Raw genomic sequence first — 26,867 nt, 5'->3', positions numbered from 1 at the left:
ATAGTCATAATTCATATGGTCTATAGAGTGATCACAAGTATCCCTGAAAAAATCTTTAACTGTGGCCTCCTTAAAGCAAACAAAAAGATGTGTTGATGGACACACAAAGTGTTTGAGATGGACAAACACTCCAGGTAGAAAATGGTGTACAATTTACTACAAATAATCCTCTATGAAAAGAATGCACATGGGGCACCTGGGTGGCTCAGTTTGTTAAGCATCCAACTCTTTTTTTTTTTTTTTAAGATTTTATGTATTCATGAGAGACACAGAGAGAGAGAGAGAGGCAGAGACACAGGCAGAGGGAGAAACAGGCTCCATGCAGTGAGCCCGATGTGGGACTTGATCCCAGGACCCTGGGATCACGACCTGAGCCAAAGGCAGATGCTCAATGCTAAGCCACCCAGGCATCCCAAGTGTCCAACTCTTGTTCAGATCCTACTAAAAAAAAAAAAAAAAAAAAAAAAAAGGCAAAATAAAACACATCATCAAAGGAAGGAATTATGCAACCCAACATAGACCTATTTGATTTTAAATTCCAACCAAATCACAAGCTAGATATGGGAACTCTGATGATTGGGCTTCCCAGATTTCCATTTTCTTAATCTGCAAAATGGGAATAAGAATACCTAAATTATACACAATATTTGCAAAATGATTGGATCTATACAGAGTAAGCACTTAGTAAGTTGTGTCTCCACAGTCTTTGGGTTCTGTTCTGAGTCTTTAGCTTCTCTTCAACAATACTGTTCCTACAAAAATAAGTCTGATATTGATGACTAGTATCTATGACAGTGATCATCACTGTTATGATCTATGTTATAAGTTTTTTTGCTTCAAAGCCCTTCTGCTTTATTCTAGTATTAAGTCTTGTGAAAAGTATGTCTGAATGGTACTAGGACTCCAAGATTGAGACTCCAAGTCTCAAATCTAAGAATTTATTGTCACCAGTGTATTTGGCAGAAGCATCATGTCTATAGGACTCACATTCTCCACTATAAAGCTCCTGCTTGGGAAGGAGAGAGAACCACTTTCAGTGGGGAGAGGTTTTTTGGCTGGGAATGGAAACTGAATATGGAGTCCTCATCAGGAATATGTCTCTTATCACCCCTAGTGTGTATTGCTATTACATATTTCCCTAGGATTGATAGCTGGGGAAAAGGGAGTCATGTTTAATAACTTCATGCTAAATATTGTGTGGCCTACACTGGCATACATGCATAAACACACACATACAACTAAGCTGGCCATTCATTCAATAACTATTTATTCTAAAACTCTGCTTTTATCTTATTTTGGTTAATCAGATGATCAATATTTATTGAGTGCTTATGTGATTCATTATTTTAGTAGACCTAAATTCATTTCATCATTCACCTAGATTCATTATTTTAGTATCCATCCTAGGATGGATAAAGACAAGTATTAGGATGCATTCCTTGCTTTTTAAAAGCTTATAGAGTCCTGGAGGCAGCAGAATAGAATCATTTGATACTAATCAAGGACAGATAATGGTTTGGAATGGGGATGATTTCCAGTGATGTGAGCTTTCAGAGGATGTCAGAGGATTAGTTAATATATTATTCTCTTTGGAAAAGGGAATTAATGAATTAATGATGTTTAGAGTCTTTTCTTTGTTCAAATTGGGAAATTGGGTGAGGGTTATTTACTGTTTTGTGACAATCATCCAGTTTATTTACTTATTTTCAATTTTTTAAATTTCGTAATTCCATTATAGTTAACGCACAGTTCTGTGTTAGTTTCAAGGGTACAATATAGTGATTCAACAATTGTATATATTACTCAGTGCTCATCATGATAAATGTACTCGTAATCTCTTGTCTAATTCACTCACTTCTATGCCTCTGCTCTGGTAACCATCAGTTTATTCTCTATACTTAAGTCTGTTTTTTGGTTTCTCATTTTTTCCTATGTTCTTTGTTTTGTTTCCTAAATTCCACATATGAGTGAAATCATGTGGTATTTGTTTTTCTCTGACTGACTTATTTCACTTACCATTATACTTCTAAATCTAACCATGTTGTTGCAAATCGCAGGATTTCATTCTATTTTATGACTGAGTAATGTTCCATTGTGTACCACTTCCTCTTTATCCATTCATCTATTGATGGACACAGGCTGCTTCCATAATTTGGCTATTATAAATAATGTTACAATATACATAGGGTTCATATATCTTTTCAAATTAGTGTTTTTGTATTCTTTGGATAAATATTCAGTAGCAGCATTACTAGATCATATGGTATTTCTATTTTTAATTTTTTGAGGAACCTCCATACTCTTTTCCACAGTGGCTTCACTAGCTGGCTTCCTACCCACAGTGCACAAGTGCCCTTTTCCTTCACATCCTTATCAACACTTGTTTCTTGTGTTTTTGATTTTAGCCATTCTAACAGGTATGAGATGACAACTCCTTGTAGTTTTTTTTTTTTAAATTAATTTTTATTGGTGTTCAATTTACCAACATACAGAAAAGCACCCAGTGAACTCCTTGTAGTTTTGATTAGCATTTTGCTGATGATTAACAATGTTGAGCATCTTTTCATGGGCCTCTTGGCCATCTGTATGTCTTCTTTGGAGAAATGTCTGTTCATGTCTTCTACCCATTTTTAATTGGATTATTTGGGATTTTTTTTTTGGTGTTGAGTTATACAAGCTCTTTATATATTTTGAATATTAAACCTTTATCAGATATTCCATTTGCATATATCTTCTCCCATTCGATAGGTTGTCTTTTAGCTTTGTTGACTGTTTCTTTTGCTGTACAGAAGATTTTTCATTCAAGGTAGTACTGATAGTTTATTTTTGCTTGTTTCCCTTTGCCTCAGGAGATATATCTAGAAAAATATTGCTACAGCTAATATCAGAGAAATTACTGATTGTGCTCTCTTCTAGGATTTTTATGGTTTCAGTTTTCACATTGAAGTCCTTAATCCATTTTGAATTTATTTTTGTGTATGGTGTAAAAAAGTGGTCCAGTTTTATTATTTTGCATTTAGCTGTCCAGTTTTCTCAACACTATTTGTTGAAGAGATCTTTTCACATCGGATATTCTTATTTCCTTTGTCAAAGATTAATTGACCATATAATTGTGGGTTTATTTCTGGACTCTCTGTTCCTTTGATCTATGTATCTATTTTTGTGCCAGTACCATACTGTTTTGATTACTACAGCTTTATAGTATATCTTGATACTCAGGATTGTGATATCTCCAGTTTTCATCTTTTTCAGGATTGCTTGGCTACTTGAGGTCTTTTATAGCTCCATGCAAATCTTAAGATTTTTTGTTCTAGTTCTGTGAAAAATGCTGTTGGTATTTTGAAGGGAATTGCATTAAATCTACAGATTACGTTGGGTAGTATGGACATTTTAATAATATTTATTCTTAAAAAATAATAATAATAATATTTATTCTTCCAATTCATGAGCATGTAATATCTTTCCATTTGTGTCATTTTTAATTTCTTTCATCAGTGTTTTATAGTTTTCAGAGTATAGGTCTTTCACCTCTTTGTTCAATTTATTCCTAGGTATTTTATTATTTTTGGTGCAATTACAAACAACATCGTTTTCTTAATTTCTCTTTCTGCTTTTTCATTATTAGTGTCTAGAAATGCAATGAATTTCTATATACTGATTTTGTATCCTGTAATCTTAACTGAATTCATTGATCAGTTCTAGTAGTGTTTTGGTGTAGTCTTTAGGGTATTCTATATATGGTATCATGTCATCTTCAAACAGTGGAAATTTATTTCTTCCTAATCAGTTTGGGTCCCTTTTATTCCTTGTCTGACTGCTGTGGGTAGGACTTCCAGTATACTATGTTGAATAAAAGTGGTGAGAGTGGACATCCTTGTCTTGTTCCTGATTTTAAGAGAAAAGCTCTCATTTTTTCCCCATTGAGGATGATGTTATCTGTGGGTTTTTTATATATGGCCTTTATGTTGAGGTACGTTCCCTCGAATGCTATTTTGCTGATGGTTTTTATCATGAATGGATATTGTACTTTGTCAAATGCTTTTTCTGTATCTATAAAAATGATCATATGGTTTCTATCCTTTCTCTTGTTGATGTGATGAATCATGTTGATTGATTTGTGAATATTGATCTACCTTGCATAGCAGGAATAAATCCCACTTGATCGTGATGAATGATTTTTTAAAAGTTTTGTTGGATTCAGTTTGCTAATATTTCATTGAGGATTTTTTCATCTATGTTCATCAGAGCTATTGGCCTGTAGTTCTATTTTTCTGTAGTGTTTTTATCTCATTTTGGTGTCAGGTTAATGCTGCCCTCATAGAATGAATTTGGAAGGATTCCTTACTCTTCTGTTTTTCAGAGTACTTTAAGAAGAACAGTTATTCACTCTTCTTTAAGTCTTTGACAGAATCCTGGGTGAGGGTTTTTTATTCATCTTCTGTTTACGTTCTATCTCTTAACCTTACTTGATCTCCAGTTTTATTTTTCTTTTCTCTAGAGCAGCACTGTACAATACCATAAATGTAATATTCATTTTAATTTTTTCTAACAACCACATTTTTAAAGTAAAAAGAAGGATGAATCAATTATAATGATATATTTTATTTCAGCCAACATATTCAAATATTATCATTTCAACATGTCACACTAGTACATTTTAAGTGTTCATTAATCACATGTGGCTAGTGGTCACTATATTTATTGGATACAGAAGCTCTAGAGTCTAATAACCACTGGATGACATCAGCGAGATCTGGGCATCACCATGTCTCCTGTTAGAAAGAACACTGACTTCCTTCATAGATGTTCCACTTTCTTCTCCCTCTCTTTCTTTCTTTTTTTTTTTTTTTAGATTTATTTATTTATTTATTTATTTATTTATTTATTTATTTATTTCAGAGAGAAAGATAGAGAGAGATTATGCATAAGTAGGGGGAGGGGCAGAGGATAAGAGAGGGGATAAGGACTCCTCACTGAGCAAGGAGGCTGCCTTGGGGCTCCATCTCAGGACCCTGAGATCATGATCTGAACTGAAACCAAGAGTCAGAAATCTAATGGACTGAGCTACCCAGATGCTCTAGAGGTTTCACTTTCTAGAAAAGTACATTCTCCTGTCAAACACATCTTCTTCTTCTGTTTGTCTGCAGTGGTCCAGGTGAGAATCCTGTCTTAGTTCTCAGCTCTTCCTTTCTTCCTCCAGTTGCTGCTGCTGTTGTCCAGGGAAAGATGAGGGCAGAGCCACACCTTAGAGGAGTTAGCCCAGGTTTTGTGGACGTGGAGTTTGGGCACTGAACATCCCAAGGGACCTGGATGGTGTTTACTTAGGATCACAGAGAAGGGGGAAAGAGAAAGGCAGTGGCAAACCTGAACAGAAGGACCCTCCTGCCCTTCTGCTTTCTCTCACTCCAGTGCTCCATTAATATGATCTGCCAAATCCTGCTTCCCCACATGAGGATGGTGCTGGCAGGTGGTGGGGTCAGAGAGTCAAGAGAAGAGAAAGAGCCTGATTTGAACATTTTCAATTTTACCATATAATTCTACTTACATTTTGCATACAAGTTCTGAGTCCAGAAAAGCTCTATTTTGGTGCTTGATCTGGAATTATTTGTATCTAAGAAATTTACTTCAAAAGCATAGCCTCAGCATCTAAAGTTTGCCAAGGTCTAAGCCAAGGGATGATGATATAATGAAAGGTAGGAGCTGGTCCTTATTCTCAAGGTTCTCTGTCACACACTAGACAGGAAGTTTGTGGGTGTCATCAAATTAAAACTTTCTGAAAACATTTGTTCCTTCATTGAAGATATCTTTAGTCAGAAGGACTACAGCTATTCTTGCCTTGTTGTCTTATTTTTATTTGAATGCCATGCACTTCTTTAATTACTCTTCAGAAAAGTTAGCGTCTAAGTGAACAAAGTAAATAGGAACAATTATTCTATAACCTAGGTAGAGTTGCTAAATGGTTGACCTTCTGATGGTGGAATTTCAAGCATCACTAAACACACAGAAGATGCATTCAGAAGAACATACTATCCTTCTACTCTCTCAATTATATTTTTACTGTCTATGAGAGCAGTCGAGGTGTGGAGGCTGGTGTAGCAGGAACTGGCAATTAGAAGTAAAATGTCTTATTTCTCATGAAGTCACCAGCCTCTTGGATTTGAGAAGGTCCCAACTCAGCCACTTGCCTTTTGATCTCTGACTTAAACTCGTTTAGCCTTTATTTTTCTCACCTCTAAAATGAAACCAATTATTTTATCTGACTAGATATGTATTAGGAAGAAATGAGATAAAAATCTGTATATGAAATACATCTCCTAGCTTTTGGTATTTCAAAAGTAAATACAGATCATTTCACCCTCAAAATAAAAACCAAAGTGTCTTCATTCCCCATGTAGAATGAAATCCAGTCTGTTTATCATGGTTTTGACCATGGTTTTGTTAATAAAACAGGATAATGTGTACCCTATGCTGTCAACCAGCATGCTCAATCTAATGTCAAGTGGGTGGCTTTGCAGTGGATACTGAAGGCCCTAGTAAAATGAGGCAGCCTTTTTCTTCTCTGCCCTCTTCAAGAATAATTTTTGTAATGGGAGACAGACAAAAATTCAATACATAGTGATAGTGGCATGTCAGATGGTGTTTTGACATGCAACTAAGGGCGCATGCAAAAGGTTTAACCAAAGAGAATTTAAAGGAGTGATGAGAGTACTATGTACAGAAATGAGCACAAGCCTAAAGAAACCATCTGGGAAATGTGAGGCACTCAAGGACTCATAACAGTCAGAAGTCATTCCAACTCTTTAGCCAGAAGGAATTAGAGAGGAAAATTATATTACCAGAGTCCAGCGAGACTGGATCCTGAAGTCGAAGCCAGCCAACAGAAACTCTGGCCATGGAGAAATGTGGTTCTTATATACAAGTACCTCAGCAGGCCAACCTTTCTGTCATTTCCACTCTGCTAAACCCAACAGAAGTCAGAGGGCATGAGAGCTGATGTCTGCAGTCTATAGAAGTCAGGCTTCCTGGGTACCAAGTTAAGACAGAGCATAGATCTGGCACTGAGAGCTGGGGAGAGCAGAAGAAAAAGAGATAGCACAGTAGGTAAGGTAGGTAAACTACATGATAAGAGATTACATTTTAGAAATCTGCATTGATTCTGTGGATTTTATTTACTCTGCAGTATGGGAATGAAATAGAAAATACAGGATCAAAGAAGTTTTATGGGTATGTATTTTTAACACTTAAGGAAGTAGGTCAGAATAGTTCCAGGATTACTGGCAGAGTTTGCCTAACTCAAGCCAATCCATTTGAAGGCTACAGTTTTGAAGGATTAGAAAATACCTTTCCACTCTGATGCCTGGGGAAGAAATATCCAGAACTAAGTATAATCTTTTGCCTGGGAAAAAGAAACCAGAGTAAAATCCTTCATCACCAGAACAACACTGAATCTTCATTATTGCTGAAAACAGAAAAGAGAGAATTTACACGTTTCTGGTAATGAGGGATAATCACTTGAAAGCAATATGCGCTGCCCCCTCCCCCCCCCTTTTTTTTACTATTATCAAGCGAAATAAAATCTCTTTTTGTCTGCCAAAACAAAAATTATAAAACCAGATCCTGAAACCAGCATCCTAGGACTGTGATCTCCAACAGAAGGCCACTTTGCTTTAACATCTACTAGAATGAACACAAATTAGATGCTAATCCACCTAGCATCCACAGATTATATGCTTGCCTAGAGGATAAATATCATGCTATTCCTATGAGTCTTTTCTACCATATGCAGCCTTCCTTCGCACTCCTTGTTATTATTTCATTGCTATTTCTTAATAAGTGAAAGTATAATCTTTTGCATCTTTTACACCACAATTCTTCAAGCAACTGTATTTTAAACTCTTGTTGTGAAATGATAAATTTGATTTTCCCAAATTACTAGTTGCTTTTTTAATTGACTTGTGATAACGTGACCTAACCTTCTTGCAAAATCTTGGTCCCAGTGGCTGCTGGAAGGAAGGAAAGGAAGTGCTGTTTTTTTTTTTCCTTAGCAGATTTCAGAGCACGATTCTTTTATTATACTAAGGTATTTATCTCTCATGATGTTCAGAGTTGTCTTCACATGATCCAAGCAACTTATTTTATAGTGCTTTCATCATAGATGTTATTAAGCCCTTTCTTAAGGAGAAATTTAGAAGAAAGTGGAATTTGTATGAAATATTTTTAATAGCTGTCTATTTGAAATTGAAGTTGGTTTCATTGTTATGCTGGTTTAGCTGCTAACTAACTTTGTGACCTTAGACTAGCCACTTACCCTCTGTGGTCCTCAGTTTTCTCTTCTATAAAATGAGAGGGATGGGTTAAGAGGTCCCAAAAGCCCTTTATAATTCTAACAGACTGTGATTATGAGTCTATGTTATCCCTGGAAATATCATGAAAAATAAAAATAAAACTGATTGAGTTGAAAACGGTCCAACAATTACAAAGAAATATTTGACATTGTAATCATGAACTCACATCAGTTAGTCTTTTGGCTTTTTAATTTGGGAAGCAGATGCTTGATTGCTTGTTTAAAGACTGTGTAAAAAGCCCAGCCTAGCCTTTCGAGAGCTCAAAATATTCTTAAGCAGGGATATCAATTACATAATTTTCTAGACCTGACAGTTTGGTTGAAATTAACCCACAGCACATTTGAAAGCCTTTTTCTTTTGTGAACATCTAGAGTATTTCCTATTGCTCTCCTCCTGGGGATCCATTTGTTATCAAAACCAGAAGCACAGTATGGCATCCAAATTGAAGTTCAGTGTCAGCTGAGGTTACTTTTCTACATTTCCCAGAAAAGGAACTATTGTCATAGGAGAGGATTGATGTGTGGCCATTTGGGGTCCTTATTATAATCTTTTCTTTAAGAATGAGGGATTGGAATGTTAATGCATTCAATAATCTATGAATTATAAAGGTAGCTATACTGCTTTGACCTTTTCATCGTTTGGTATTTTGATTGAGTGGCCATTCTGAGTCCGTTCTTTTTAACAGCTCTATTACTCTGTAGGAAAAAGGAAGGCTAGCCAGGTTTTGAAAATACATTCATCTTGAAGCAAGAGTAGTAGGATTAAGTTTCAATGTGCCAGAGACAGTGCTGAGTGTTTTCAGAACTTTCTCATGTAATACTAACAATGTCACTTATGAGAGTATTATCAGATGAAGGCACTGAATGAAGCCCCAAGAAGTGGCCACAGTACCTGAAAGGTAAAATGGAAAGACAGACAGCAATAATTTCAGGACTGTGTGATGCCAAGGTCTATGCTTTTCCAGAGTATGTCACTCTTTAAGTTTTGAAAGTTGTTGAGTATATATATATCATACTCAGTAAACCCAAGTAAACATCCTAAAATCTCCTCTTATTCTAGACTGAACTTTTAACATTGGCATCTCTTAAGAACCTATAAGTGCCAAGTACTCTTCTGTGGCTGGTAGAGTGATGAACAGGACCAAAATCCCTACAGCCTAGGAGTTTAGCTCAGGGGTAGGAGAACACAAACACACAAGGAATGCTGAGGTACCCAGCGACGAGCAATTTAGGGCACTGATACCTAATCCCTCTGCTCAGATCTTAATGGATAGGGGAATAAAATAGTGTTATGGGAGGCTACTGATAAATGAGAGTGGATGAGGGGCTACCCAGTAGGAAGAATATTTCTGGACAGCAAGATGAAATGCTGTGACCAGAAGAAAAGGAAGAAGAAATATCACATTTTCTTTCTTGTCCTCTCTTCTCCTGACAGTGCCTTCCAATAGCTAAAACCAACCAGAGAGCAGCCATTAGAAAAAACAGTCTGTAAAGGACACCCTTTAGTGACTCAGAGCGGACAAACAACATGGAAAGTGGAATAGGAAAAGGATGTGGGATCATCAAGACTGTTTTTCAAAGCAAAGGAATAATGTGGTCAAAGATAAACTCATATCTCCATTTCTTTCAAAACATAGTAACTACCTATAGTTTTTAACTGATGTCATTTCTCAACTTCTTCACCCCAAAAACCTCTATGGAGTTTTAGCTAGAGCAACCTTACATGTGGAACACTGAGGGGATAAAGTGGTACTAGGGATAATGGGATGAACTCACATCAATCTGCGCTTATGACCTAGGTGTTAAGAGTGAGAAATGCAAGAAATATTGTCCTTCCTCATTTAGTTGTAGAGATTCTAATCCTACACTCTTCTTCAATTACTGAGATAACAGCATATAACTGATGATGAATTCGCAGATAACATTGGGGCTGTGTGCCTTTGAAAGATTGAGAGAAAGACTCTTGATATTGATGGCCCATCAGAACTGAAGATGAGATTTCAGAATGACAGTGGTAATGAGGATTCTTTATTGGCTCCTGCCTTGATTCAGTTCTATACAAGGCAAAGAAATAAATACATGATTCCCTTGAGTAAAGTTCAGGCAAAAGCTGATTCTGTGACATTTTTAGATTGCTTTCAGAGTCGATGCATTCAGCAAGTTTTAGTCTTCTAGGATATTTGATAGACTACAGTTTTATGTTAGTTTATTTTTTTATTTTAAGAATTAATTTTTATAAATAAGCTACCTAGAATACTGGTCAATAAAAGGATGATAATGAATTATATTATTTATTGCTAGGAAGACTCTGGAAATATTAATAGTTTAAAAAGTGAACCATTATGTGAGGAACCTTGACTTTTAGCACACATAAGCCCAAGTGCCAGAAAAATATGTAAAAAGGCTTATGTAATAAAATTTCAGAAAACCAGGGGAAAATAGCCTTATAAAAGAGCTCTATATTCTCTCTCATAGACATGCTATTGTAGATAAAGGAGAGTTGTGTTCCAATAATAAGGATAGTGAAATCTTGGTTAAACATTCTGGAGTGATATTCTCTAGCAAATAGTCCTGAGAGTAGGTTTTGCTTTGATTTACTCAATATGTATTCATTGAGAATCTTCTCTATGCTATTAACTCAATGCTGTAGAAGGTATAAAAGTTATCATCAGATCAACAGTAGACCTATAAAGAGGAATGCAGTTATCAAGAACTTCAAAAAAGTGTACTTTTTGCTGTGAGCCTTAGTAACCTCATCTATTGGCATGAAATCTATTAGGAGTCTTCCCAGTAGGTTTCAAGAGTGACTATATGTCTCCCCATCCAAAGCATTTATCCAGGAATATAATTAGTTTTACATTTAATATCTGAGACTCCCTCACAAGCAGAAAATGTCATGAAAGAGGAAAGTACTGGGAGCTAGGAAGAGGATGATTTTTTTTTTTTAAAGTTGGAAGGGATACATTTAGCCTGCTTTGCCTTTGATATGAATTGTATGCCTGCAACTTCTATTTCCTTTGTGTTCGTGTGCTGGCTGACTCATTGGCCAGCTGGGATTAGGGTGACCACCCAACCAGGTATACTTATTTCACACTAGGTTGTCCTAGGATTTTACTTGGATTATGGAATATTTTCTAAACATAAACAAGTTATCTCTTCTACTTTTTCCCTAAAACATTACTTTCTTATCAGGTTTAGCATAAACAAAAGATACAGTTAGTTATATGTTGCCTAAAAGGATGATTCATTGAAGCATTTTGTGAATTTTATGTTCTCTCTACCCAAAACATGGACCTAGGATTTGAGATGATTAGATATATGCAGTTTAATATGGTTTTTATCTTTTTTTTCATAGGGAGTGACTCTGAAGGAATAGATGTTCACTTCAGTGATGCTGAAGTATGTAGTGACAAGTATGAGCAGTTTATATATGGTGGTGCATAGCTGAAACAATGGAGGGTGAAGGAGGTTAAAGAGAAAGAAGGAAGGAAGAAAAGTTGTGATTCTTTCTATTGGTAAGGAAAGGAGACGATTTATAATGTAGCAAAGAAATTATCATGGTGTTTCTATTATCTATGGAGCTGTTTTTGGCTTCAATTTCAAAGTTAATCTTTCTCCCCAAAGAAGCAGGCTACAAAATGCCTTTCAATTGCTGCAGTGATGCAGACAAACTCAGAATATTTAGAAATGAGCAGATCAAAATTCTGTCTTTAAAAACAGAAAAACAACATTTTCAATTAATTAATATCTGCTCTCCAGCATTTTGCAGCATATGGAAGGGGTAGAGTGAAACTTTGCACTGATTAATTAAGAGAGGTTGCAAAAGCCATAGAAACTGTAACTGAAACTTAGTGTTTAAAGTCTGAATTTTGTATAATTACAGACAAGAGACAGAGAAGTCTAAGTGGCAATATGTAATGAAATATGAACAGAAATGTCCCAGGAAAGTAAATTGAAAGAACCCTGATAATGGAATAAATGAATTAGGTGTGGTTAATATATAGTAAAAATAATTTATTTATAGTGTTAGTGAATGATGTTTCAGAGCATTTAATAGGCATGGAGAATGTTAAAATAGAAGTAAATATGTAGAAGCACCCATACTTAATAAACCAGAAGTGTTTTTCCTAAAAGCTTCCAGGAATAAGTGCTTTTGTATATATACTTTGGGAAATGTTTTTATAGGATGCATATCTGACCCAGGTTAACTCTAACTGTAAGCATTATGGTTCCTCAAAGGGATGGGCTAGATAAATCGCGTGCCTTCCAGGTATATATTTGAACATGTTTAATTCACATGATGAGCAAGTATAATAATGTTGAATGTGCTCTAAAAATAGAAACCTGATCTTCATTGAACTTATTTAAACAAAAGATTATAAAAGAATAAAAATAAGGGTTCAGTCATCACAAGTGGAATCATGGAAAGATCGCAGAGAATAGAAAGGTGACCAGGACGTGGTAATCTGTAGAGGTGTGTGATCATTAATGTGGAATTAGACCACCCTAACCATAGCCAATGCCAGTCAGGTAATAGGAGATGTTTCATGGGAAATGATTCAGTAATGTTTCAATCGTTGAATCTCCGTGTAAGAGAAAAGCAATTGTAGATAGTAATTTGTCCATGAATGTATTAAAGAAGTTGGGGTACTGCCTTGGTGATTCTGACTAGTGGGGACAAGGCCACAGTTACAGTTCTACATTAATATTATGGCTAAAGTCCTTCAGCTAACAATTGTCTATATCCAGTAAATATATTTACTATACCTGACTCCTCAAACCACTTTGTTGGTCTACTTTGTTGTTAATTTAATTTTTTTGGTGTGTATGTGTATGCTCTTATGTGCTGGCAAATGTTTAATTCTTTAAGGTCTCTTAGTGCATCAAATGTGTTTGTTTTGTTTGTTTTTGTAAAAAGATACACAGTTATTTAGCTGGCAGTGGGGAGGGGTTCCAAGAACAAACACATCTTACAATTCTGTAAGCACTCAAAGCACTCAACATTTTTGTTTTCTAGTGAGTCTTTTCTGCCTTTCAAAGGTGAGCATGCAACTTTATTTTCCCTCTTTCTGGCAATCTGCTTTCAAATATGATTTTTTTTACCTTGAGTTTCACCATTTTCTTATTTTGCAACAACAAAAAGCAGATTTTTACTCACACATGCAGTGGCTGGTTTTTTTTTTTTTTTCACTTTGTAGAAAAAAGCTGCACTTACTTATTTATTCATCTTTTTTTTATTGTCACAGTCAAAATGAAATTTGCTTTTCCTGTTTACTTTGACATTTCAATGCCGATGTGCTATTTCTGAAAAAAAAAAAAAAAAACAAGTGGCAGTATTCTGTACACAATACTTTTAGAGACACAAGTGAGAAAACATGAAGAATAGAGCAAGTTTCATCCTTTGATAGTGGTTGGATATTCTGAGAAGGCTAGTTGTATGAGAAAGAGAGACAAAACATAATTTTTAAAAAGATTTTATTTATTTATGAGAGAGAGAGAGAGAGTGAGGCAGAGACACAGGCAGAGGGAGAAGCAGGTGCAGGGAACCCGATGTGGGACTCGATCCCTTGACTCCAGGATCACACCCTGAGTCGAAGGCAGATACTCAACTGTTGAGCCACCCAGGCATCCCAAAAAACATAAATTTATATGTAATTGTATGACATCACATAAGGTTCATTATAATCAACTTATTTTTATTAGCACTTCTTTCTGTTATTGTTACTTCTAGAAACTTGTAGTGATATAAGTGATTCCACTCTGGACCTTTTGTCTTGTTTTTAACTACAAATAAATATAAATATATATATATATATATATAAAACCCTTATGCTAAGTCCCACATCACCAAACCAAGACTTAATTATAGTGTTGGCTTTCCCAGAAATGGAGTCTTAAACCCTGTCATTCAGGAGTCACCTAATTAGCACTAGTGAGGTCATATACCTGTAAGCCCTCTGCCCTCCCCTAAAGGAAAGTAATTTTACAATAACCAACCCCATTTTTTTTTTTTTTTGCCTAGTACAACTTCCTCTCTCCTGTTCTCTTCTGTCTATAAATGTCTTTCATTCTGTATAGGTCCTCGGATCTCTATTCTATCTGCTAGATTGAATGCTGCCTGACTCAAATAGATTTTTGTTCAAATAAGCTCTTAAAAATGTTAATATGCCTCAGTTTGTCTTTTAACTATATATATATATGTATATAGTTATACATATTAAACTATATATAGTTATATATACACCATGAATGTATGTATTTAATTATATCACTATAAGCGCCTGTATCTCTGCCTCTCTCTCTCTCTCTCTCTCTCATGTCTTCTCCTCTGTGATCTCTTCACCCTAGTTGGTCTCTCCTACCTCTAGTTGAGTTTCTGCAGCCATCTCAGAATTTTCTTTATAAATGGTAACAGGACTATATAAGTTCCCATGTTATAAGCCTTTATTACTTTTTCTTGCCCAGAAGATCATGCCAAATTCCCTGACATGGTATTTGTATGTGTTATACTATGGCCATCAATTAGTGTCTCTTACACTATTTCCCATTACTTTTTTCTATTTGCACCTCCCAGAGAGTCCATGTGCCTCTCAGCCTCTGTTTTGTTTGGTCATGCTTTTCTCTGCCTAGAACATCCTCCTTTCCTTCTTTTGGCTGAAAAGTTTCTATTTACCTTTCAGGACTCAAGTAAAATGTCACATTCTATTTGATTGCCCACTATAAAATATTGTAATATCTTAACTTTTCTTTTCCTATTTCTATACCACTTGCTACAGTGACTTACTTACTGAAACATGCCTGTCCCCCTTCTGGTTATACCCAGCACACATAGTGCCTGGCATATAGTTCATTCTTTGAAATTGAGGCAGATCTAATAACCTCTTATTTGTTAAAAACACTTCCATCTTTTTATTTTATTTTATTTTATTTTATTTTATTTATTTATTTATGAAAGATGCATAGACAGAGGCAGAGACAGAAGCAGAGGTAGAAGCAGGCTCCCTACTGGGAGCCTGATTCAGGACTAGATCCCAGGACCCTGAGATCACAATCTGAGCCAAAGGCAGATGCTCAACCACTGAGCCAACCAGGTACCCCATAAAACTACTTCTATCTTTTGTCAATTTCTTCATGCTGATGGATATCTTTTTCAGTATCTCTGCCACAGGGAGAGAAAAATTTATACATAGTTTCTTTATTAGGCCTGTTAGAGACTTATTTTTGCTATATTAACAGAAGCAAACTCAAACAACTTGTTAAATTAGATAAGCGACTAATTTTACATTCACTCTTTAGATTGCATTAACTAGACTGATTAGTCACTTAAAAAAAAAAAAGGTTTTATTTATTTATGTGTTTGAGAGAGAGGGAGAGAGAGCAGGAGGGGCAGAGTGAGAGAGAGAGGGATGAACACACCCTGCTGTGCACAAAGCCCAACATGGAGCCTGACAAGGGCTCAATCCTACCACCAAAATCATGACCTGAGCCAAAACCAAGAGATAGAAGCTCCACCGATGGAGCCACCCAGGTGCCCCAATCACTTTTAAATTTATAGTCAGTTCATGATTTAAAAAAAAAATCAACAAAAATTCCTCAAGCCTTTTATTTAGTGTTAGGTGATCTGCATAGTTTTAAATGAAAAGTTTCAGTTTCAACCTACAATGGAAAATCTAGATTATGCAGAGATTTTTTTTTTGCTCTATTTTCCAAGGGCATCAGTAATCTTTTGTTAAAAAAAGTAGATGATACGGTGATAAAAGCACATTTTATGTAATAGAAGAAATGATGAAAATAAGAAAGTACTAATGTTATCATCATAGCACTCCATTGTCTCCACTTTCTCAACTTTTTATACTAAAAGTTCTTCAGTAGAATATACCTTTAAAAATAGTTCTCCTTCTGATAGGTTCATGTACTTGTGTCCCATATTTCACTATAGGGGATGTTTGTAATATATTTTTGGAATGAGAAACAGGTCAAATATCCAGCAGTTCAACATTTCACATTTATGAACAGAGCCACCAAATTGAAAATTAGCTTCGGGTGTTTCATAACCTGGGACCAACTCAGAAATAAAGGCCTTTGGAAGGCACATAATTATGACCCAATTTACAGAGACCATGTTTATTTTTTGTGGCAAAGAGGAGATATCTATCTAAGTTTTAATTACAGGCATTGAGTGTCTCTAGCAAAAACTGTCAGTTCCATGGGGTGTTAACATGAAAGATCATTTGGGAAAGCTGGATTTGCAGAAAAGGAAAGAAAAAGAGAAATTAGATGTATAGAGTTAGATATTCTGCACATAATTTGCAAAACCCTAAGCTCATCAAAAGGAGAGATCGAAATTTGATTTAATGGCATTGGAATTAAGTTGCAGAGGAGTACAATTTAGCTAAAATATCACACTGATACTTCAAATAGTTTATCAGCAAGAAGACTAAAGAAAAAAAAAGACTGGCTACGTGTCCAGATAAGGTTTGCTTTTCTCTTTATCTTTCTTGGAGGAAAAAAAAAAATCTCTAAATATACATAGGACCTTGGCCAAGGCAAAAAATAAGAGGCTATCTTGATGCCCTTTGTTCTGTCCCCCTTCCTCCTCTTTCTCTAAACATATATTCATATGCAACATATTCTTATCTTCTCCAAGTTAAAATTGTTTCAGAACCTTACTTGGACACATTTAAGTGATTGACATCTTTTGCTTAACTGTGCTTTCCATGATTTATTTACCATTTTTTTTTCGACTTTCCAGAACAGAGTCATTCCTTGGTTATGAAACACCAAAAGGGGTTCATGGGAGAATACTTTGAAAGAGCTTTTTATCTCACAATTGAAATTAAGTCACATAAATGCAGAACATAACTCTCATATCTTGCTCACAATAAAACTAAAAAAAAAAGAAAAGAAAAGAAGAAAAGAAAAGAAAGAAAAGAAAAGAAAAGAAAAGAAAAGAAAAGAAAAGAAAAGAAAAGAAAAGAAAAGAAAAGAAAAACAACAACAGCAACAACAAAAACCCACACCACGTCATCCTATTGTTGCTGAAGGTTCTGGAAAGAGGCTGGAAAAAATATTTCCAAGTGTTTACCACTTGTGAATGAAATCTAATCAATAATAACAAGAACCATTTCCTTTCGTCTGTGATTCTGCCCAAGAGTGACTTAGTTTTAGATAGCCAATCTTCACCATAAATTTACCCTTAACTGAGCAATACTATTTAGTGTTGATATAAAATCTTTCAGCAAATTTGTACAACCTTCATATATAACAGGGTAAATGGGCAAATATCACTGTTTCCTATTTATAGAGATATCTAGAAACTTGAGCAAATATTTGAAATCAAAATTGCAATACAATGTATATATGGATAGATGAGTGGATAAACAGAACAATCTAGCCCAGTTCTGAAATGCTGTGTCTATACACCTCTAGCAAACAAACAAATAAAACACACACACACACACACACACACACACACACACACATAACATGAATTAAAGCTACCTAAGCATGTTTCTGGGAAATTTCAAGTGATCTAAATATTTATTATACTTGACTAACCATGATTGCCACTTGGAAGTGGTTAACCTTGAAAAGTATATATACTGTGTGTACATATATAGTCCCTCTCCCAACTGCCACCTTACATAAGGCTTCATTTTCTGTAGTAGTTTCAGTTCGCAGTGGTTAGCCATGGGCAGATGTTCCTCTGTTTGATGAATCCTCAGAAGGTCAACGTAAACCTAATGCTACGTCACTACACCTGTGTCATTCACCTCACTTTATCTCATCAAGAAGGCATGTTATCATCTCACAACTTCACAAAAAGAAGAATGCGGAGCACTTGGGTGGTTCAGTCAGTTGAGCCACGGACTTTTGATTTTGGCTCAGGTCATGATCTCAGGGTTGTGGGATTGAGCCCCCTGTCAGGCTGCACACTCAGCAGGGAGTCAGCTTTGGATCCTCTCTCTCCCTCTCCTGCCCTTCCCCCTTGTTCTCTCTCAAATAAACGAATAAATAAATATTTTTAAAAAGTTTAAAAAGAAGAAGGATGAGTACAGTACAGTAAGATATTTTGACAGAGATTGATCACATTCCCCTTTTATTACAGTATATGGCTATAATTGTTCAATTTATTATTTGTTATTATTGTTAATTCCTTACTGTGCCTAATTTTTAAATTAAACTTTATCATAGATAGGTATGTATAGGGAAAAAAACCTAGTATATATAGGGTTCAGTACTCTCTGTGGTTTCAGGCATCTAAGGGGTCTTGGAACACATACCCTATGGAAAGGGGGTGGACATTGTACATACACATATATGTGTGTGCACACACACTCATACACATACACACTATAATTTATAATCTTAAGAAATATAATAGTCTAATTGTAATTCTGGTCAAAATAACTAAAATTCACATATTCAATACTGTAGAAACAAGGATGACTATTTTTTGGACTTGTCAGTGAAAATCTTGACATTTTTTTCCTCCAGCTGGATTTTTCTATGGCATATTCATTTGGCATAATTTTCTGTAAATTTTGTAAAAACAACATATTAGCTACATGATTTACTAAGTCAACTGAAAGAAATTTTAGATATAATTTGTGGAAGAAATGATCTATGATGTGACTGTTATGTTTAAACATTTGCAATAAGTTGTTTACAAAAAAAATTATTGGAATTAATTAAGTTTTAAAAATCTACTCACTTGCCCGAAATTTTTTACTTCTTTCAATTAAATTATCTAGATATTTCTCAGGTTTCACTGTAGATCTTTTCCTCAGTAAATAACCTTTTATTTTTTGTTTTTTATTTTTATTTTATTTTTTGTTTTTTAAATATTTTATCTTTTATTTATTTCTTTTTTTTTTAATTAACTTTTATTGGTGTTCAATTTACCAACATACAGAAAAACACCCAGTGCTCATCCCGTCAAGTGCCCACCTCAGTGCCCGTCACCCATTCCCCTCCAACACCCGCCCTCCTCCCCTTCCACCACCCCTAGTTCGTTTCCCCGAGTTAGGAGTCTTTATGTTCTGTCTCCCTTCCTGATATTTCCCAACATTTCTTTTCCCTTCCTTTATATTCCCTTTCACTATTATTCATATTCCCCAAATGAATGAGAACATACACTGTTTGTCCTTCTCCGACTGACTTACTTCACTCAGCATAATACCCTCCAGTTCCATCCACGTTGAAGCAAATGGTGGGTATTTGTCGTATTTATTTCTTTGAGAGAAAGCAGCAGAGAACAAACAGGGGGAGGGACAGAGGCAGAGGGAGAAGCAGGCTCCCTGCTCAACCCAATCAGGAGCTGAAACCCAGTGTCCTAGGATCATGACCTGAGCCAAAAGCAGGCCTCTAGCTGACTGAGCCACCCAGGTAGATAATCTTTTATTTCATTAAATTCTTTCTCCTGAATAACAAAGATGTTTTGTTTTGATTTAGCCATAAGGCCCCCAACACAAAAATAAAATAATATAAGGAAGGCTTGAAAGCAGTGAGCATAGTTCTTTCTCTTCCATACATATAGGTGGAGAGGATATAATATCATGGAATATACTGTGACATAATAACTTTGGGCACTGGTTTTTGGTTGCTTGGTTATGCTCTCCAGAGTCAGGCAGCTGTAGGTTTGCCTCCTTACACTGCCAGTGATCTCCTTAGTCCTTAGTTTTCCTACCAGCAAATGTGACCACTGTTCTTTATCTCCTTATGCTCCTATGAGTGATATATAAAATGAGCTGCTGCATAGAACACCTTTAGCTTAAAGCAAGACATAAAATAAATATTCAAAAAACGGTATCTATAGACAAAGCGACAAAAGGATAAGAATTGATGTGTTCAGAATCACAAATCCTCGTTTGCCCTAATGAAAGCCCACAGGCAAAACATTTCTGTGACACATGGTGATGCTTTTCCCTTATTAGTGACCCAAAGCCAATCTGTGAAAGCACAGTGACTGAGTCTGTAGAACTGCCACTAAGAGATGTATATGAATACATGCACGTATGTACGTATGTACACATATACATATACCTTTTCCGATTTTTTTTGTCACATTAGCTTCTAACCAAATCACATTAATGACAAAATAAGTATGTGCTTGCTTTTCTACTCATTTGTTTGGATCCTGCCAGCATATTCGGGCTTTCTTAGCAACAGGCTGGTCTCTTGCTCCATAAATCTATGTAATCCAAACTGTCCTGGAGGGACTCAGGCATGTTCCCAGGTGAGGTCAAAATCTTGTTTCCTAGTCAGTAAGAGCAGATTTACTCTTAGTGAGCAGAGCATAGGAGCAGATTTATTTTACTTATTAAGAATAAAAGTAAACTCTAGAAATACTTGTGAAAATCCTTGTCAATCTGACAAATACAAATACCTCTCATGTCCCCAGTAGGCTATTAAACTCTAGGAAAAGAAATATGGCCCCTGTCACTGAATTTACAATTCCATCAGGGAGAGAGGAAAAAAAGAAAAAAAAAAGACTGTATCTACTTATTACTGAGTTGTCTGATGAAGTATATAACCAGAAAGTCTCTTACTTTGAATCCTGATAACTGAGAGAACCCTTTTGATTGAGTGACTAGTACTTTTATTTTCTTTTGTCTTTGGTCTCCTTTGCAGGATTAAAAAGCAAAAAGATCTATCATTGGTCACTTGTAGGTTTGGGTGCTTGTGGGTAGTGATATCTTCATTCTTACCAACAAAGCCCTCCTTTCCATCCACCCCTAACTTTCCCCTAAATCTCTGAAAGTCCCATCCAAGGTGACCTAAAATATTCCTTCCCCTCCAAAAGAATTTCCTGACTCCCACCTAGAAATAAGCATTCTTCTCTGCTTTCCATCGCACCCCATGACACTGCTCTATTTGTGACTTGTGGTACATTCCATTATAGTTCATCCACAATTATCGTTATAATTCTCCAGTTGTCCTTCTTCAAGGCAAGGTTCTTATCTTATCCCCACAGCAGTTAGCAGATTCCTGAAGATAGCACATATTTTAAAAATATTTGTGAACCCATGAGTGCATTTCAATAATTTGAATACTTCAATATGAAATATTAAATGCTTTAACTTAGCTTGTATAATGAAAGTCTCTTTTCTGTCCAAAGAAGTGCAGAGCTTGAAAAAAAGAATAGTAGGCACAATATTGGAGTAGTAAGTAGCCACGTGTTAGATCAGGCTACTTTGTACTGTGGCAACAAACAGACTCCTAAACCTCAATGGCAATTAATATTTATTTTTCACATGATCTGCTGCTTATGTTATTGTAGGAGGCAATTTTACCAATGTTTATCATTCCATAAAATACTCATTATTTTCCTAGCCTCTGATATCAGTTTCTTCATCCCCCACTGGTCAACAATACTACTTATTTGCAGGCTTTGGATGTAATAGCAGCCCACCTATGGTATTAATTTATAAAATTAGCAGTGCTATGACAATCAATAGATGCTCAAATATCACTGGCATGACAAATTAAATGCTATTTTCTTATTCATGTAAGCCCAGTGTGAGTAAGCCAGGAGCTCTCCTCTATCTTATGGCTATGCCATCCAAAAATGTATCCTTAAGGTTACCATGCTTAAGATGAGGGAGAGCTGAAATACCACGTGGAATACTTTCAAGGGCCACACCACTTCTTCCAAATTCATTGGCATGAACTTCAAGGAAAACTAGAGGAGCACATGGACACGTAGTAAGCAATAATAGCCCTTGGCACAAGATCCTACAGTGGGCTTTAAAAATTCACTTAATTCTTGTGACAAAGCTGATTTTAAAAATTACTGAAAGCAGTTCCAGTTTCTCCCCAAGACTATGCCTTATGTCAGCCCAGCAGATGCTAAAGGTGTATTTCAGGGGTTACCATGGAGTGTCCTTGCATGTGATCATAGCAAATTGCTTCTGGGTCTTGGAACCCGTCATATCCCATCAGTGTAGATTGCTTCCCCCTCCCCATACCCATCTCTCTGGGCTTGGGCTGACTGTGCCCTATCTTATACATTCTTAGCCCTTTCCTTATGTCTCCCCATTTAGATGCAGTTTTATAGTTTAACAAATATTTTGAGAATATTTTTGTTAATGTTAATTATATTTTAGAATTGGATTTTGTGTTTTTTTCCAATGTAATGATAAATATTTTAATGCTTCAACATGATCTCAATTCTAATAACAGAATCCTAATAAGTATACTATTGAAAATCATCCTCATAATTAACAGAGATATTACTTCATTTCACTGCAATTTAATCATTGCTTGCCTTATCTTAGCAATTATATCTGGGATGGCAAAACTGTATAATATGTATTGCCACATGGGGAATATCTAGATAAATGGTAATTAAATATATCCTATTAAAATACAGTGTGAGAGAGATGGATTTAAGTTGGAAAATTGCTTCTTTGTGACCTTAGAGAGTTTCTAGATTGATAATCAGATAAGTCTACAACAGATCCCATAGAAGGTAGTATGAATTTAAGTGAATGTATTGAACTAAGCACGTATGCCATTTCCATGAGTTACTCCTTATATCAAATTCTATTAGTGATCATCAATAAAAGATATTAAGATAAAAATAATAAGGCCATTTGAAAAATAATTACTGCTCATTTGGAATGAAAACAGTACAATGGTGAAAATGAAATCTGTGAACTTAGGGATTTTTGTTAATTAACCAAAGATTTTCCTTTCATGGCTTTCAAGGAAATTCTTACACTTATCAACTGTCATACTTATTAACTTTCTTCTCAAACTACTTTATTCTGCTGTTCTTTTACAGTTTTGTTCCAAAGATTGCCCCTTCTCTTCCTACTAGTTTTTGTTTTCTTCTCTCTGTACCTAGCTTGAGAGAAAATCAATTTTAGGACTATGTAGGGGAGAAAAACATTTCCCTTTTCCCTTCTAGGTCTTGGTCTGTTCTAATAATTAAATTTGTATAAGATAGTCTAAAAGAAAGAAAATAATAATTTTGTACATACAGAGACCCCAAAGACTTTAGGCTTCATGATAGTCAAGCTTTAACTAAGTTGTATGCCATCCTGAGCTAAAGAGAAGGAGGTAGGGTTCTCAGGCTTCAAAAGGGACAAAGACAAGTCATTGTAAGAAAGGAAAAGCAAGTGTTTCATAAAAAAATGTTTGTATCTCATGCAGATGCATTTTTTTTCTAGTATAAAAATTTATCTCTGGTATTAGCTCTCTTCCTGGTACAGGCCCTCTAAATTATTTTAGGCGGTTAAAGAAGTTAAAAAAAACAACAAAACTTTCTGAGTCTGTTAGGCCTTGATTGCCTTTAGCTCAAAATAATCTATATGCCAAGTGGAATGTTTTGGGGTCACATATCCTGCTCCCCTCTCAACTGTGAGATTAAAAGGGAAATTTGCCCTTGTTTATGGCAAATATTTAAGAAGGAAAGATGAAAAATTCTAACCCATTTAGGAAACTAGAAGAGGATATAAGATTTTAAGAATTACCTTTAATACTATTGAGTAGCTTTGTATACTCAGAACCCACAATAGTAAAAAAGAATCTGGGCAGTTTTATGCATGAAAGATGCAAGAGACAGCTGCTGGTCTATATGTCATTTTAGGAAATGTGGTAGTTCTCTCCAAGTTTATGTAAAGCTGAAGTAGAGTAATATTTCTACCACTATGAAAATCCTTCTAAGGCCTTCACATAAACCTGTTAAACAACAAACCAATATTCTTCTAAGTCAGTACCTAGTACTGGCTTTAATGAAATCCATTGAAAATATTAATAAAGCATATATAACTTGTGATCCCACCCTTGAAAAGTGGTTATGGATTGAATGGATGGAGAGAATTTTTTTTTTTGTTTGGTTTGGTCTGGCTTGGTTTGGCATACCCTAGAAGAGAAAAGTAGAATAGTTTTTGAAAGGAAGAAGTAGTACTATCACTAAAATGGGAACAATGAGAAAACTCACTGCTCAAGAAGAGATACACATTCAGAGGGCTACAGGAATTATATTCAACCAGTTGTCTTGGACAGGTTATTTTATTTGAATCACTGTGCTGGGATTCAAATTCAGAATTTTCTGGTTCTGTAACCCCAAGCTCTTTATTACGCTCCTTTAAAGCTAGCTGAGTAGATTTCAGATTTTGAAATAAATTCAAACTCCCCAAAACTTAAGAAATGTACTTCCTTTTCACCATTGAACATGGGGAAACAAGTGGGAAGAAGAAGAAAAAAAAAACACCTCCTCTAAAATCCTATCATCCCAAACCGTCAGTTTAATGTAATAGATTTATTCAAGAGCAGTTGTCACTCTGTTTAGTTAGAGGTTGCCTATTGTTTTTCATCCTTTAACTGTATTTGATGCCAGCAGTCACAGACTATTTATGCTCTGTGGTTGTTTTTCCCTCACTAATCAACATAAGGGAGAGGAATTTTATTGTCGCACTATTAAACAGCTTCTTTGACAAGTTTGTGATTTTCCTGTGATTTTTCCTCAGCCTTGTAAGTGACTCATTTAATTATGACTAGAATCCTGGGCAGATGGAGTTTTTTTTATCCATATCTGCATCTGCTGCATGGGCATACAAAATCAGCCCTACAAATGAAAAATATATATTAAATTAACAAGACTCTACCAGACTGGAAGTTGCCATGGATTGTTTATGTGCCACGTTTATCCCTATATACAAAACTGAACCTAGCCCAGAATGACACAGTAGAGATTCAGTAGTTAAAATATATATTTCGTTTCTTAAAACCACACTGAATTTGAGCTATGTCTTGTTGTATACCAAGAAGGGAAAAGCAATAAAATCAATTATATAATGAAATAATACTTTTGATATTTGCCCCCTTTTAACTATTTTTTAGTTGTGTTATCCAGATAACTAAGTATTATTGAGATTTGGCAAGCTTTGGTTTGGCAAGTTGGTTCATTTGACCAGGTAAGTTTGGTAGCCTCCATCCTTCCGAAAACCTGACACCAAGTACGACTAAGGAATATGGGCAATCCATTGAGGTTAGTTTTCCAGGTTTAGGGGTAGTTTGTAGTCTGAAACAGACACCCCCCCCCTTTTACAAAACTACCTGGAACATAATCCAGTTAATGACTGCTTCTAGGACATTGGGTTCAGCAAATGATAGTCATTTATTTCAAATGGGGGTTCAGTGTGAAAATCTGGGATGGATAATAAGTTTATATTTTTCATATGGAACCAACAAGTTATGGATTGAAGTCTTCCAGAAAGACAGGTACTAGCTAGGGTTTATAGTCAACCTCCAGGATTGAAGAAAAATTAGAATATTATTATTATTATTTTTTTAATTTTTATTTATTTATGATAGTCACAGAGAGAGAGAGAGAGAGAGAGAGAGAGAGGCAGAGACACAGGCAGAGGGAGAAGCAGGCTCCATGTACCAGGAGCCCGACGTGGGATTTGATCCCAGGTCTCCAGGATCACGCCCTGGGCCAAAGGCAGGCGCTAAACCGCTGCGCCACCCAGGGATCCCGAAAAATTAGAATATTAGATTAGTTAACAAATCTACCAAGGAATTAAGAATCAAAGTCAAAATTTAATCATATGAACTGAAATGAATATGGACAAGAAAAATTATGAATTAGGACTACATGGAAATCTGGGAATTGTGGTGCCTCAGGTTGAGGTTCTGTCTGGCAGTAAAGGAGTCTTAGAATTAGAGAAGGCCTCCACACATGTTGGGGTGCACCAAATTAAAAGGAGTATGGCTTGACACTAAGACTGACTCAATGATGAGAAAAAAAAATAGTTAAATAATTTGTTTATCAGGCTTTGCTTATGAACTGGACTAGAATTAGAATGATCATATAATTTATTTTCCTTACTAGTTCACTTTTGAGCATGGAAGGAAGCACCTAAACAATCGTCATGACCACATACAAAAGCTTGTCTTGTGTTAAACAGACTAGGATACCCTAACTGGAATAGAGTGGCTAGAAGGTGGTGGGAGTTGAGCTTCAAGTATTATTCTGGGAGGAGTGGAGATGACAGAAGTATGAGAAACTGTGTTAGCTCTGACAATCACATCTTCCTGTGTGTGAATGTCATTTGGTCTTTCTTCCCAGAAGGCATTAATGACCAGATTAGACTGGAGAGAGCCAGTAATACTCTGCCAGTGGTATTCTGGAGGCTTGTAGCATGCCCATGGAAGGGATGCTGAGAGGAAATTCTTCATGGCCACATTCTGTTTTGTTTTTTTTTTTTTTTATTGCAATTTACTTTATTTTTATGTTGCTTAATTTTGTAGACATTAAACATATCATACATACACACCTGTTTTACAAAAATCTATAAAAAAAATCCAAGTAATTTAATATCTAAAAAAGGAAGAGGGAGATACTGCATTTGATTTATGGCCACATTCTTTAGAATTTCTGAATCAATCAGGAATTAGATGGTTGAGAGGAGTGAGTGAGCCTACAGGACAAGTGGAAATAGAGCAGTCAAGATGCAGGGTAATTTCCCAAGAATGTAGCACATACAGATCCAGATACATGTAGATAGAG

The 26,867-nt window shown here is 35.6% G+C and overlaps 1 protein-coding gene across 2 annotated transcripts in view; it reads left to right on the top strand.

Moving 5' to 3' along the window:
* DPP10 (dipeptidyl peptidase like 10) overlaps positions 1 to 26,867 on the top strand; it is a 1,540,096-nt gene that overhangs the window by 650,416 nt on the left and 862,813 nt on the right. The window lies entirely within an intron of this gene.

The sequence above is a fragment of the Vulpes vulpes genome, chromosome 5, assembly GCF_048418805.1.
Source record: "Vulpes vulpes isolate BD-2025 chromosome 5, VulVul3, whole genome shotgun sequence".
NCBI classification, from domain to species: domain Eukaryota; kingdom Metazoa; phylum Chordata; class Mammalia; order Carnivora; family Canidae; genus Vulpes; species Vulpes vulpes.
The sequence above is the reverse complement of the archived record's forward strand: the minus strand, read 5'-3'. Positions and strand labels throughout refer to the sequence as shown.